We start from the raw sequence: 14,387 nt of genomic DNA, 5'->3' as shown, positions 1-14,387 counted from the left end.
ATGAAAATTTGTATGCACGTTCTTCTTACGGTGTAAGTGCACGCTAAAAAAAAGAATGTTTTGAAACTCCGAGTTAAAAGGATTAATTTTTTTAAAGGGTATGTGTAATTTTCATGTGAATATCTAAAAATAACTTTCTAGATTTTTTGAAAGGGGTGAAGACCTTGAAGAGGTGAAAAAAGGTAAAACTATTTTGAACAATTATTGCAAATTTTTTCCATTCCCCACTACATCAAACGATACACTCATTCGATTTGGGCTTGTAAATACTCTTCATATAAATACAAATATCTAAAAACTATTTTTGGATTTTTTTGAATTTTAATATTTCAAAGGGTAAAAAATTGTATATTTTTAAATTTTTGCCATTTTATGCTTCCGCTATTGAATCAATTTTTATGAGATTTGGTAATATTGTGATGGTAATTTTTGTTTGTAATTCTGATTAGGTTTTCCTGAGCGAAACCGCGACAGGAAATCTAAAAACCAATTTGTGAGTCCTATACTGATCAAACTGTTGCTCTAAATAAATTACAATACTAGTTTTTATAAATTGAACCGACTCCAATTTTTATATACCATTATTATTCTCACAATCATGTGTTTAATGAATAAATGGGATCCAAGGAACAGAGCACCCTGGCTAGACTAATGTTTCCCAGCTAAACGTCCCGTGACCGTGACGGGAAACGCAAGTAACCATACAGCCCGGGCGAAGCCGCGACGGAATGCTAGTAATCCTATTAAAAAAAATAAAAGTTGGGGAATTATATCTTGAAGTTCAACATATTTTTTTCCATTATTTTATTCAGAATTTATTTAAACAAAAGGAAATGTGTTGTCACACTTTTATAAAAACTCAAAAAACCATTATCTTGAACCATTTTTTAAATGTGTTATTCCAACCACTTTTGATATATATTTTTTTTTTTTAATATACAATTAACATGAAATGTTAAAATATATATATTTACTTTGACTTTTGTCTTAACCGTCATAAAAATTTCCATCGGTTTATACCTTACTTCGGCGATTGAAAAAAAATTGTTTTCTAGGATCATAATATCAATAGATTTATCACAGTAATTTCGGTAATAGTTACACAATTTTTTTTATCTGTTTTAAAAGACTACCATCACGAAACTAATGGATGAAATAACGTCAAATTTTGAGAGTAAAGTCCGTATTTTAATGAACGATAATTACATATTCTTACTGTTCTTGCAGTTTTGCTTTGACTAATTTAACCGATTTTAATGCTTTTAATTGTAACTAACGTGTTGTTTCTTTACGTAGTAAATATTAATTACTAGGTGGATATAAAAAAAAATTGTCATAAAGACTTAGTAGCTGGATTGCAGAGTACTAAGAAATTAATAATCTTTACAAAATTAGCTGACAAATATTTTTTTTATGTTGACAGACACAAGTTTTTTAAACCTGATTCTCCTGTGGTATTTATCTCAAAGCATTGGAAATATATTTCAAAGAAACAAATATTCCATCAAGGCAATAAGTTTTATATTTTCGTTCGAGTATGATGGATTTTACTTTAACAATTTTTTTTGTAAAATATGATGAAAATGGAAGTTAAATTTGATTGTTATTATTGGAGTAAATTAAAAATATTCTGTGTTTCTATATGAACAAATATGTAAGCCTATTTATGAAATATAATAATAAATTACTTTGCCAAATTGACAAGAATTTTATCTACCTATTCGTTAAATTATGTCACTGGCATCTGTTGACTATTAATATTATTCTATTATTTATTTTTATATGATTTCTGGTTTTATTGCTTACGAATACGACCTACATTTTCATAAGCTATATCTTATTATGAGTGATCTGTTGTTTTTTGATAAAAATGATAACTTCCATGCTTTACTTCTTAGTTTATGTATTTTATTTTTATCTGATACTGAATGAGCAATCAAATTTTCCATTATACAGTACAAGATTAATATTCTAATCGTGTTATTTTTTTCACTTCTGCATCTTCATGATTGTTTGCTGTTACATTGTGTATTTGTAATATGTTTTTGATCTATTTTAATACTTCATATGCGTTATTGTTCCCTCAATTTTTAATACGTCTAAAAATACTGAAAAACCGTCGTGTTGTCTATCATTTTATCTCCTGCAATTTTTTGCGAATTGCATGTATAATTTTTTATCCATGTATAATTCTTCAGAACTATAAAAATTCCATCTTAACTTAGTTTTATTTTTTCATCATCATTAAACCAACATAAAATGGTAGACTTATGTTTGTGACAAACATTCTGTATTAAAAGGTTGTACACTTGCCTTAAAATATTTTGGAAGAGGCTCTACTTAAGTAAGTGGAATATAAATTATACATTAAATCTGATAAAATTAAAAGAGTAAGAATCTTAACTTTTTTATCATCAGTAAATAAAATTTAATAATATCCGCTATTGACACTTTCGTTACATTAACTTATTCATTACATTAACGTTAATAAAAGTTAATTTATGCTTTATTGGGGGAAAAGGTCATCAGCAGACTGACGATTCGTTTTGTAGTTGGATAACTTTTTGACATATACATAACCCACTTTATGCGATGAATATATTTAATAATCTACCAAAAAATAAAAAAATTCGGGGTTTTCTCTGATTCTTCAAAATCTCGTTATATATAAATGAGAAGCCAAAAATTACCCTCTAGAAAGAAAACTTTGTTGACAACTACTTATTATTAGTAGTAAGGTTTTTTACTTGTTAACGATTTTTACCACATAGGTCATGAATGAATGAAAATAATTTGCCTTTTGCTGATTTTAGTTGTCGATTTCATGAAAAAAGTACTCCTGTACCCGATTTAAATGAATACAATCAACATAATCCAGTTTTAATATCTTTCTTAAGGAATTTTTTTGTGGATTTCCATCCAGAAATATAAAAAAAATAACTAACTAGACAAGTAAAATATAATTATAATAGTATAGTAATTATCTAACACGTTAAGTTGCGATGTATATTTCAAAGTCATTAGAAAATTTTACCAAGTTTTTAAGAAAATACGTTTACTGGGATATTATTTGATTGTAAATGATAATAAAAAAAAAAAAGGCTTTTAATGGTACAGATCTCAGCTCTGTCAGCTGATTTGGAAATATTTTATATTCAAACGGTTTACACGTTTCGTACCCTAAAAAGTATTCGTATAACGATTTTATTCTTAGAATTCTTTTAATGATATTGAAATTTATATTCTTTTATTAATATATATATATAAAATAGAGATATTAGTACATTAATATTTAAATTATATATTTAAACAGTGAAGTGAAGTTTTGTTAGTACACTTTCTTGTAAAAATATTAAATAGTTTAATAAAGACAATTTTTATATATTTATATATATATATATATATATATATATATATATATATATATATATATATATATATATATATATATGCGTGTGTTTGTAGCAATAAAATTTAATTTTTTCAACTGATAAATAAATAAATCTCTTTTAAAATTTTGTTATCAGAAATGAAAAAATTAAATTGGCAAAACTTAGTTTTAATTCTTCTCAAAGTATATCAAGTATAAAATAAAAAAAAAAAAAAAATACAATATGCTTAAATATGTTGACTACTAAGTTATTGAACGTTTTTTACTGGAATTCTTGTCAGTTTTCTTTATATTAGAAAATTAAAAAAAAAAGATTTTTCAAATCAGTACAATTAACAACAGTAATTACATTTTACATGTTTCCATAAGCTATGTATAAATTTGCCCTGAGAACTTTTAACGAACAAAATTAATTTTATTAATTAAATTAATAACTTTTTTTTTTAACTTACTAAAATTATTATAAACTTACCAAGTGAAAATTACTTAAGCTTTTTTTCAACAAAAACTGTTAAAAAAGATTTATAAATTTAATAGTTACGTACGATTTATGAAGTTCACGAATTTCAACTTACAAAGAACACCTAACGACCAGTTCTGATACTGAATCACGACTAGTTCAGAAACACACAAATGGTATTTACATTGGTCGCAGGCGTACCAACATATTAACGCAATTCCCTTTTTCTACAAAATGTCCTACTATATTTTAATTACTATTTTATAGCAAATTTAATTAGATTACATTTACGTTATTCTTATACAAATAATTAGTGTTTAATTTTCAGTCAGTTCTTTGCTAACGTTAATTGTTTTATTCCGCTTTATTAAGGGCTGTATTTGTTTGGAAGTCCTAGATCTCGTTTAAATTTTTCGCCCTGATGTGTAGTGTAATTGTAAATTAACTTTTATTCTAATATGCTTTAGATTATTGATAACATGTTTCAGTTGATGATGGAGTAATAAAACTTCTTCTGCATTCACTTTTCTGTGATTGATGCATGAATCGTTGTTTGCTTGTGATGCTTAAGAAAAAAAAAACTAGAAATCAGGCTCTTTAATCTTGATATAAGCCATACCAATGGTGAGTAAGATTTGTTCATCAATCGATAGTAATATTATCATATAGATTCGCACGAATTTTTTTTTTCATCATTACTCTGACAAGTTTTATACATTTCTGTATTCCTTTTTACGCGTATATTCATCATCATATGGTTATCTGTTCTAAAGCAAGTCCATCGCTTCATTTCTATCTTTATTTTCTATTAATTATAACTTATGAATTCCTGATACCCTCTATTTCTTTTTAGATCGTTTATAATTTTTTCTCTTTTTATCCTCTCTCCCTTGCACTTTCTACATTTTTTCTAATTCTCTCTTTTTCTCCTTCTTCTCTCACGTTATTCTCTCCTTCTTCTCTCAGTTCCTAGGGACAAATACTTAATTAATGGTGTATGATACTTTTACACGTTTCTGTATTTGCGTATCATATTATAAATAGGCTGCTACTTTACATATAAATAAATGAATTTTATTCACTTATACATTTTTCAATGGGATAATAAAATATAAGGAAAAGTTATTGAATTAAATTTATAAATAAAAAATTCCTCTAAGACAGTTTATACACAATGAAAACATCTAAAACTAAATGCGTATTTAGACTCTTTTTAAACAGTCATCATCAATAGATACAGAGGACTTAATAGAGGATAAAACCTATAAAAATATTTTATATTTTATATTATATATATATATATATATATATATATATATATATATATATATATATATATTATATATTAAAATACTACATCGTGGATACTGGTGTTCTGTGGTTGGGTTTCAATAAACCACACATCTCAAGAATGGTCGACCTGAGAGCGTACAATACTACACCTTCATTTACATTCATACATATCATCCTCATTCATCCTCTGAAGTAATACCTTACGGTGGTTCCGAAGGCTAAACCGAAAAAGAAAAGAATTATAAAATAAATAACAAATAATGTAAATAAGAGAAATGCAAAAGAAAAATTAACACAGAAATGAAAATTAATAAATAAATACCAATAATAAAAAAACAAATATTACTCATTACTAAAAACCACTTTTTTATTATTGATATGCATTTATTCATTTTTAATTTTTACTATGTGTATTTACGAAAATTATAAAGTAATTTACATTTTGGATGGAGAGTATGTGATGAGAATCTGAATGTTTGAAAGAAATAAAATTTACCCGAATACTTCATCGTAAGATTGATAAAAAAGGGATCATTTTAAACATTGTAACATTTCTGTCTTTAATAAACATGTATTAATTTCCCTCCACCTAATTAATAGGGGATTAATATATTCCTCTTCCCCCAATATTATCTTAATACTTAATAAGGTAATACTTAATTATTAGATACTTAATAATCTACCATCTCCTTATAACGTTTGAAGAAACCTCTTAATTTATTGTACTATTAACTCAAGTTTTAGAAAATAAAACTATAGGAATTTAAGTTTTTTTTTAAGAACGAAAAAATAAATTAAATTATATGAAAATTCCATAAAAAAATAAAGTATTGTGATACAAAAAAAAAAAACAAATATTATTTCATTAAAATCTATGTTTATTTATGTTTGTCTTTAAGTTAGATATCAACCAGGCCAAGGGAATCTTAGTATACTTTTTAAAAATAATCGTTTGAATACTTTCAAATTAGTGTTCTCATTCTCCAGTTTAGAGGTTAGGCTAGAACATTTTATTCTTAATCAACTGATTTCGATGACGACTGATTATTAATCTTAAATTAAATTACGCAAAGATCAAAGGTTTTCTTTTATCTTACTTTATGTAACAAATCGTCCCACCGATGTTATTGAACAAATTTCTTATGTAATACAATCATAGAATAAAATTCTTATATATCAGTAATAAAGGAAAGCTTACATTTTAACGCGCATTTTTGTAAAAAAGAAAAGAAGAAAAACAAGTTTTCGCAAGAAATTGTAGTGATAGTTAAACAAAAGATAAGTAAAAATATTATCTTTTCTATTCGCTAATTAGTTATAGTTTTTTATTGTGTGTATTTATTTATGCTTTATAAAACTAAAAGTTTAATTTTTCTTTTTTTTAAAAGAAAGCTGAATTTTTGTCATTTCATTAAATTTTTACAATATGATTAAAATAAAATGAAGAAGAATTACTTTTTATCATTGTTTTGGTATTTTATTAACATTTTTGATGTTTACATAAAATTTATTGTAATTTCTTATCCTTAACTATGACGTAATTATTAATCTGAAATTATGACAATAAATACATATATTCATCAATGCAATAAAAAAGTGTGAACAAATTCCGTTACAATAAACAATAATAAATACATTTAGAGTAATTATGTAATTGTTTTAATCGAATATTACTTTCTAGATGCATCTTCTAAAAGTAAAATATACATTCAAAAACTCGCCAAAAGATCTATCATAGGAATTAGATTGTCATTTGGGCAATTATTTCATCATCAAAGTTCTAATATATCTACTTTTTTTATTTACTTTTTTTATTACTTCTATTAAAGATTTGCTAGTTAAAATTTTGTTTTGTCTTAGGTCATTTGACTGGTTTGATGCAACTCTCCAAGATTCCCTATCTAGTGCTACTCGTTTCATTTCGGTATACCTCCTACATCCTACATCCAATTTGTTTTACATATTCCAAACATTGTCTGCCTGCACAATTTTTTCCTTCTACCTGACCCTCCATGTTAAAGCGACTATTCCAGGATGCCTTAATATGTGGCCTATAAGTCTGTCTCTTCTTTTAACAATATTTTTCCAAATGCTTCTATCTTCATCGATTTGCCGCAACACCTCTTTTTGTCACTTTATCCACCCATCTGATTTTTTAATTTTCCTATAGCACCACATTTCAAAAGCTTCTAATCTTTTCTTCTCAGGTACTCCGATCGTCCAAGTTTCACTTCCATATAAAGCGACGCTCCAAACATATACTTCCAAAAATCTTTTACTGACGTTTAAATTAATTTTTGATGTAAACAAATTATACTTACGTCTGAAGTTTCGTGTCGCCTGTGCTATTCAGCATTTTATTTCACTCCTGCCCCGTCCATCTTTAGTAATTCTACTTCCCAAATAACAAAATTCTTCTACCTCCATAATGTTTTCTCTTCCTATTTTTACATTCAGTGGTTCATCTTCGTTATTTCTAGTACATTTCATTACTTTCGTTTTGTTCTTGTTTATTTTCATGCGGTAGTTCTTGCGTAGGACATCATCCATGCCGTTCATTGTTATTTTTAAATCGTTTTTCTCTCAGCTAGAATTACTATATCATCAGCAAATCGTAGCATCTTTATCTTTTCACCTTGTACTGTTACTCCGGATCTAAATTGTTCTTTAACATCTCAACTGCTAGTTCTATGTAAAGATTAAAAAGTATCGGGGATAAAGAACATCCTTGTTGAACTCCCTTTCTTATTACGGCTTCTTACTTTTGTTCTTCAATTATTACTGTTGCTGTTTGGTTCCTGTAAATGTTAGCAGTCGTTCTTCTATCTCTGTGTTTGAATCCTGATTTTTTTTTAAATGCTGAACATTTTATTCCAGTATACGTTATCGAACGCTTTTTCTAGGTCTATAAATTCCAAGTATGTTGGTTTGTTTTTCTTTAATATTCCTTCTATTATTAATCTGAGTCCTAAAATTGCTTCCCTTGTCTCTATACGTTTCCTGAAACAGTTTTAAAATAGAAAATATACAGTTTTTATAATAATAATTGCTGTATGAAAAATACTAAATCAAATAAGTAACACGGCTTAAATTTTTTTTAATAAAACCCTTCTTAGATAAGTCTGCAAATATTTTCACACAATTTAATGAAATCTTACAACGAATACAGTTAAAAACTTTTAATTGATCCCCGATCTAATCTTAAACAAAAGATGTATTGTTAAAGATGTATTGTTTTATTCTTTATTGCATCGTAGAACTTACTGTTAGATGTTTAGTTTTTTTATTGTATGTTTGCAAGTTATGTTGTAACTTACAACATTTCAACATGTAACATTACAAGTTATGTTTGTAATTCGGAATATCTTTATACAGCTGACAATTGAAAACGGTTGTCCGAAAAGTACAGCCCAAAACATTTGCGATTTAATTATTTAAAACACAAAAACAAAAATAATTTCTAGAATTTAGATTGCAATATTAACAAACACGAAAATAAACTACCGTTGATAATACTACAGTTGACGGTAATTTATTTTAAACACGGATCCTCATTCAGACATTAAAAAGTGCGCGCGTTTTATTACATGTAAATAAAACTATAAAAATGCACATTTTTTTTAAATTTTAAAAGACTTTTATAGTTAAACTTTTCTTAAAATCTTGGGAAGGGGACCGATATCCTCTAGGAGGCGTTACTCTGTTTTTTTAATATTTTGGTGTAGGAAGTACTTAAATCAAAAATGTTGAAGAAAAAATAAAACGCAATAATATCTTAAAAATTGACTGTGAAAAATGTTTTTTAAATTGAATTCAGCTACCCCCCTAGTGAAAACGTCTCACTAGAAAAAATTCAGAAGCTGAGGATGGACTAAGTATAAAGCTTTCTAGGGAGAAAATAATTTTCTAAAAAATAACTCTATATTACAAATATATTTTTAAAAAAAGAAAAAAACCACCGGACTACTAAAAGTCGAACCGGTAGTTGACTGAAACATCATTATATGTGATAAAATGTTTAAATTATTTTTATGTTAAATACTCAACAATCCTTAACAGATCAACGATCCATGCAAAAATTTGGAATATTGTCTTGCTAAATAATAAATTCATATTTAAAGGCAATTCTACACATACCATATTAACTCCACATAGTCACGAATTATACTAGAATCGATATTATGTACAACTGCTGATACTGTAAAAAAAAAATGATCTGACTTTTGCACTGGGTTGATTACTATTTTTAATTAAATTTTCACTGATAAAAAATACGATATAATTTAAACAAGTAGCTGTATGATTTATAATAATAGTTAATGTAGATTATAACTCTTACTCGACTAAAATTTTAATCACGTTTACTTTTTTTCTTGATGATTTTTCCACATAAGATTGAAACTTGTGCGAGGGAAATAGAAATGGAATTTTTGTAGCGTATAAAAAAAGTCATGCCTGACTAAGATTCGAACCTGAGACCTTTGGAGCCTAAACGCTATCACTCTGCCACGGAGATCGGCAAATTACCATGTTGCGATTACAATCAAATGATGTAATTTTTTTAATGAGAATGTTTATATGTTAGTAATATAACTAGGTAGGAGGTTTTTAGCAGACTTCAAAAAAGGAGGTTATGTGTGTGTGTGTATGTGTTTATGACACACACTTTATTTATTAAAGTCTTATATACTGCCAAATGTCCCGATTTCATTTCTATTATTAGCTTCTTTCTAGAGGAATTACCACTGAAGATTCCGTAGTAAGTCTTTTTCAGATAATGTCGCTGACTTACAATTGATTATCCTTATCATTGCTTATTATTGAACCGTTATACTACAATGTTTTATAGCCTAAAGTCATTCTGATAAGAATTTTCTCGCATAGCTTCAAGAAAATTGGTGAAGAAACTGAGTTAAAAAGTAATAAATAATCCCGTTTTCCAGAGAGCTTTAGCTCATTCATAGAATCAGTCTTCGTGTCGTTTCTTAACATACCTTTTATTTTTGTCAAGAAACAGATTTTTTGCGTTTCATATGATTTGTGGACAGTTTTTTTTTCCATATGGAAAGTAGTTTTTGTAGGCTTATTAGAATTTTAAATAAAAATAGAATTAATATAATCTTTTTTTTTTAATTTACTTTAAAAAATTACACTAAAAACTAAACAAAAAAAGTATTATTTCAAAACTATTCTTTAAGTATTGATTTCTGAAGAAGTTGCTAAATTAAAGTTTAGCAAACATTAGAAGTGTATATACTTCTAAATTAGCATATACTTCTAAAAAGTTGAAATTTGAAGATGAATTGAAAAAGCATTATACTTAATGTAGTTTAAAAAAATAATTGGTTTATTATTATTTTTTAAAATATGGTTTTGTTATATTCGATGATCAGCTTGAAGAAATATAGTTTAGATTACTAAAAAATCTACCTCAAATCCTAAAGCAAAGATTTTAATTTCTAAATATTATTCTAATTTATTGCAATGATAATAACTCAAATTAGGCAACAGACTCTTATTTTATAAAGACAAAGAGTTTCTTATTTTTAAACGGGTGATTTTTTTGTAGATCTACGGATATTTAAACAAAAAGAGAATTAAAAAAAAAATTCTTGCGTAGATCTGCGCAAGAAACCGTCTTTCCGTTAATTTATTTTGTATAGTATTTTTTTGCATAATTATTCTGTAAACTTTTGACGCAAGAAATATACAAGACACGAATTAAATGAGATAACTAAACAAAGTATAATTTTTTTTAATTTAATGTTAAAATATTTTTTTGTTTATAAGAAAATGAAATCATTATAACCGTAATTTGATGAAATAATTAAAAATAACGAGTCCACCCTACACACAAGCATCAAGTTTAAACTAACTTAACCTCAAATCAGCATAACCTTTAAATCAACATAACCTCAAATTGAGGTTAAGTTGTCTGTTGTCGACCTTACATTGAACTTGACTCAAGAACAACGACTCAACCAAATTTTCTTCATAAAATTTTCACATACACAACTTTAGATACATTAATACGGTATATCTAAATTTTAATGAAATTGATCTAGTAGTTTTGGATATTTTCGATTCACAAATATTATACGTAGACCTATATATAAAGAAATTACATTTTAAGTGAATTGTATTTTCATACGCCTCTTACCTCAAAACGTAAAGAAAATTCAATTTCACCCCTCCCCCTATAGCCCACCTTGTGACCGAAAGTAATGCCGTACTTTTCTTTGAAAAGTTGATAAAAATTAGTAAGATAGACTTAAAACAAATACTTTTAAAAAAGTAAAAAAATAATTTATTTCAGTTTTAATTCTGTTCTTAAATATGGACTTTTTTAAGTTGGCACTAAATTAAGGTTTAGAAAGTTGTCGGTAGTTTATGCTCAAATTGCCGGCCTCCGTGGCGCGAGTGGTAGCGTCTCGGCCTTTCACCCGGAGGTCCCGGGTTCGAATCCCGGTCAGGCATGGCATTTTTCACACACGCTACAAATCGTTCATCTCATCCTCTGTACAGTAATGCTTAACTGCGGCCCCGGAGGTTAAACAGAAAAAAAAAAAAAAAAAAGTTTATGCTCAAATCGTCTTCACGACCATTTTAGTTTACGGTTATATGATAAAAGATGGACTTAACTATGTTATATTTTTTTAAGTTTATTTTACTTTAAAAAAAAGAAAAGAAATTTGATGATTATTTGGGAATATATTTAATTTAAAGATAGTTTATTAATTATATTTAAATATGGTTGTAGTATTTTATTATAATAAATTATAAATGTATTTTATCTCATAAATTCGGTTTTTAATTTAAAAAGTTAACTTTTTAAATATTATAAAAATGATACATATACCATAATAATTAAAAAGTGATAGAAATAAATAACATAATTTTTTTTCTTTCCGAGAGTGACTTACAATCTTTCATTTTGTAAGTTTAAACAGCTGTTCGTAAAAATTTCATGCAGTATGTTTTAAAACCGCTCGTAAATTATTTACTTTAAAATGAAGTAGAAGAACTAGTTTTCCATCAACAAAGGCATCGCCCTGGCAACATGCAAGACCATCAAAGAGAAGCGAAAAATTTTCGTAATTAAATTTATATACATTTTTAAATCATAGTAAAAGCGGGATTTTAAATGTAGGTACGAAACGGTGAGTAAAAAAAAATCCAGTAAAGCCGCTTGTTTATTTGCCAGTATGTTGCCGGAAACATCTTCCTCCAATACCAACGTACATAAACAAAGTAAGTATATTCCTTCTTCAGTAGTGTTTTATTTGGATAATATATGTTTAAACCGTAGTTACACATAAAAAAATCATAAACTTAGAAAACCACAGTTCATAACATGTTCATTAACTCTATGTTAAGTGTTTTAGATTGCACACCGGGTAGCAAACGACTGTAGTAACATTAGCAAATTGTTGGATAAGTTTTCCTGAAAGAATCTAGTTCAGGAACTTAAAAGTATAGATAGGCATTTAGTACCACTATTTACACACTCCTCATAAGTAAAACATTTTAATATTATCTATCTCCATAGAAGTAATAAAGAAAGTTTAGCGTGGATATTTTGATGCTTAATCCGTTTATAAGGATACATGTCTAAAATGATCCTGCAAACATTACTGTAATATTTTTAAGAGATAAGATTTTTAGTTATCCATTACAAAGGTACATTTTAAAGTAATTAACACTTTATATTCAGTTTTGTTGTATATGTAGTTTTACAATTTGTGTATAACATATTTATCCTCCTGAAATGTGTCCAGTATATTACACTAATGTATAATGTAAGCAGAGTGTGCTTACTTCACGAAAGCATCTGCTGCTTACATGATAACGTAGTTTATTTCCAACTTTATTTATAGAACGGTGCAATAACATTTTTCTTTGCAAATTGAATGTTTGCAAAGAAAAGATAATATTCATAATAATTGAAAAATATTCAATTATTATGAATATTTTTAGCCTACTTAATATTATGGCTTACGATGAAATTTTGTGTGTGAATGAAAATTACATTTCTATCAAATAACTTATAATACATAATATTTAGAGTAATTGTTTTCTTTAAACTATTTAATCATGCAAAAATTAGAATTTTACAATAATGTTATTGTACATCTTAATTAATTAAGTACTCGTGTGATAAGTTTCATCATTCTTTCGTTGTTTTTTTATTATTTAAACATAAAACATTATTATCTATAAAAAATATGTGCGTTTTTCGATCTTTAACTGTGCCCACTATTGTCTGTTTAACTCTGCCAAACCAAAGTAAGAGATATGCTCTGTTGGTTTCCTACAAGTGAAGAAATTGCCTAAAAGTTGTGGTAGCGAATACAGAAGAAAAGTTACAGAAAGAGTTAAGTAGAAATAAATAAAATACTTTTTATATTATAAATATGTGACGTCTAGCTATAGAATTAAAAATTAGAAAAAATATATAAAAGTTGTGTAAAACTTCTTGGCAGCCCTGTGAGGAAATTGCGACTTCTTAGAGCGCAGTATTAGAGTACTCTAAAACCAATGGTTTTTCCAACTATCTTAAAGTTTAAAAATTAAGTATTATAATTAAATCTTAAAGGTAATAATTTTAAATATTTAATGTTGATTATTTTTACACAAAGTGAGGCGCAAACTTAGAGAACCACTGGTTTACGTCATTTTTTACGTCAATTTTTTCTTATAAAATATCATCTAAATAAGTTATCAGAAAGAAACACTTACAAGAATAACTTTTCTTTCCTCTTCAAATAAAAGTCTAAAATAGATTATTTAAAATAATAGTAATAATATAAGGCTTTGCATTAAAAACAAAACATTCTAGAAGTGAAAATCTCTTTGTGAAGTTTGTTGAACGATTAATAACATTATGAAAGTGTTATTAACGGATTGAAGACTTATTTTTCTTTTCCTTGTTTGTTTTTTTTTCTAATGACATCTTATTCTTTACTAAAGGGCAGATTCAATAATTCCTTTTTTTAAAGAGTGTTTCCGGACGGTATTAAAGTTTATCGCATAAATTAAGTGTAAGATTTTTTAGATGGAAGATTTATATCATCAATATTAACTACTTGAAAATACTTACTTTATCGACGTAATCTGTACTTAGTAGAGGGCTTTTACAAGGTAACTTTTTTTTTATCATCTAAAGGCAAGAAAAAATTACTTAACGTACATTTGTTAAATTATATTTTATTCCATCGTCTTTTATAAACCATCAATCTATCT

At 26.7% G+C, this 14,387-nt stretch overlaps 2 protein-coding genes across 8 annotated transcripts in view; one reads left to right on the top strand and one right to left on the bottom strand.

The window, feature by feature from the left end:
* Positions 1-4,005, bottom strand: part of LOC142318828 (spondin-1-like) — a 173,864-nt gene extending 169,859 nt beyond the window's left edge. For 5 of the 7 annotated variants that reach the window (XM_075355350.1, XM_075355356.1, XM_075355355.1 and 2 more), the window contains exon 1: positions 3,864-3,997. The gene's annotated coding sequence lies outside the window, so the exon portion shown is untranslated. Of the gene's footprint in view, positions 1-3,863 lie in introns of all 7 variants that reach the window. The other 2 variants (XM_075355352.1, XM_075355353.1) reach the window with 2 other exon arrangements.
* LOC142318827 (uncharacterized) overlaps positions 61-14,387 on the top strand; it is a 105,576-nt gene continuing 91,249 nt past the window's right edge. Inside the window, exon 1 of the mRNA XM_075355349.1 lies at positions 61-182. The gene's annotated coding sequence lies outside the window, so the exon portion shown is untranslated. The remainder of the gene's footprint in view (positions 183-14,387) is intronic.

The sequence above is a fragment of the Lycorma delicatula genome, chromosome 2 (assembly GCF_047948215.1).
Source record: "Lycorma delicatula isolate Av1 chromosome 2, ASM4794821v1, whole genome shotgun sequence".
NCBI lineage: Eukaryota > Metazoa > Arthropoda > Insecta > Hemiptera > Fulgoridae > Lycorma > Lycorma delicatula.
The sequence above is the reverse complement of the archived record's forward strand: the minus strand, read 5'-3'. Positions and strand labels throughout refer to the sequence as shown.